Source organism: Echinops telfairi, unplaced genomic scaffold (assembly GCF_000313985.2).
Source record: "Echinops telfairi isolate 266 unplaced genomic scaffold, ASM31398v2 ScPeMD7_7469;HRSCAF=8507_0, whole genome shotgun sequence".
In the NCBI taxonomy this organism is placed as follows: domain Eukaryota; kingdom Metazoa; phylum Chordata; class Mammalia; order Afrosoricida; family Tenrecidae; genus Echinops; species Echinops telfairi.
Window position 1 is genome coordinate 41,303,945 of NW_022111372.1, and position 1,436 is coordinate 41,305,380.

Sequence of the window (1,436 nt, forward strand, 5' to 3'; positions counted from 1 at the left end):
TGGGACCCCGCTGTGGATGGTTTGATCCCTGGGGAGCTAGCACTCACCAACTCCCAATGGTAGGGGCCCTTTCACCCTCGAGGTGATCAGGGGACACTGACAGGGCTTCTCCTACTTCCAAGCAGCTTCTGATCGCCCATTTACACCCTTGCCTCTTACCTCCCCCATGCTGCTTTCCACCCCCAAGCCGCTGCTGGCTCCCCCACCTCCACCTCCATAGCCCAAGTTCCTCGGGTTGGCTGCCATCTGCAAGCTCTAGGCTAGCAGCACTGAACACATGTTTGGGACTCAGTCTCCTTTGTTGAATGAACAGATTGTCCTCCCAGTGACCATGCCCAAGCCTGTGACCGCCTGCTTCTTCCCAGGTTCCCTTGCCCTGGTAGGCCATTAGAGGGAGAGGCTGGGCTGACCATGGTCGGGGAAGAGGCCAGTGCTTGGCCGGCTTCCTGGTAGGGACCAGTCAGGCTTGGAATGCAGTTCCCCTGGCCCAGCTGCTGGCCTGCTAGCCTTTGTCAGGGAAGCCTTCCTCCACTCAATCCCGGGCCAGATACCGCCCGCCTGGGTTCCTGCGGGTGACCAGTACCGCCCTGCCAGCTGCAGAGATGATGGAGAGGAAACCAAAGAATGACAGGGGGCAAGGGGCACGTTCCCGCAGCATCACATCAGTCATCCCTGGCCTGTGGAGGAATGCGCTTCCCACCCAAATGGCCCACAGGAAGGGCGAAGGGCTTGACAAGCCCTTGCCTGGCGCCAAAGGTATCCCAGGCACCTGCCAGAATCAGCCTCTCCTAGTCATCCCCAGGCCCCAAGGCCTGCGCAGCCAAGCCCCGGGGTCCAGGGCAGTCGCCAGGAGCCACACAGAGCTCATTCAAATTAAACAATATTGCATGTTCTGGGTCTCCGCCATTCTGACCACATCTCAGGGGCTTAGAGATTTATGTGGCAGCATACAACTTCTGTGCCTTCCTGAATGGCACAGAGCACATTCCCACGAAAGCAGAGCTCTGCTGGGCAGCGTCATTCCAGGCCATCTTCCTCCAGGCAGCCTTCCAGGACCTCTGCACGGACTGATGTCTGGTACCACTTACAAGCTGTGTGGTGAACACGGGCCCCACTGCTGTCCCCCGGCCCCAGCCCTGTCAAGGTCTCTCCTTGTTCCCCTCAACTCTGTGGGGAGGGAGTTGTGGGCCAGGGCTTGGGGGCCGGCTGAGTAAGTCCTTGCCCTCCTCGCTGATCTGGGCTGGTGCTTCCTCTGCGTTCACGGGCCCTGGAAGCCGCAGGAGCGGGCGGGAGCTGAGAGCTGGAAAATTGGCCAGGCCTTAGGGGGCCAGACCCTGCTTCCCAGTTGCTGCCGGGTGAGGGGCTGGCTTCCTGTTATTCCCTGCTCATGGCTTCCTCCCTTCCCAAAGGAAGGAGAAGAACAATCCCCTCATTCT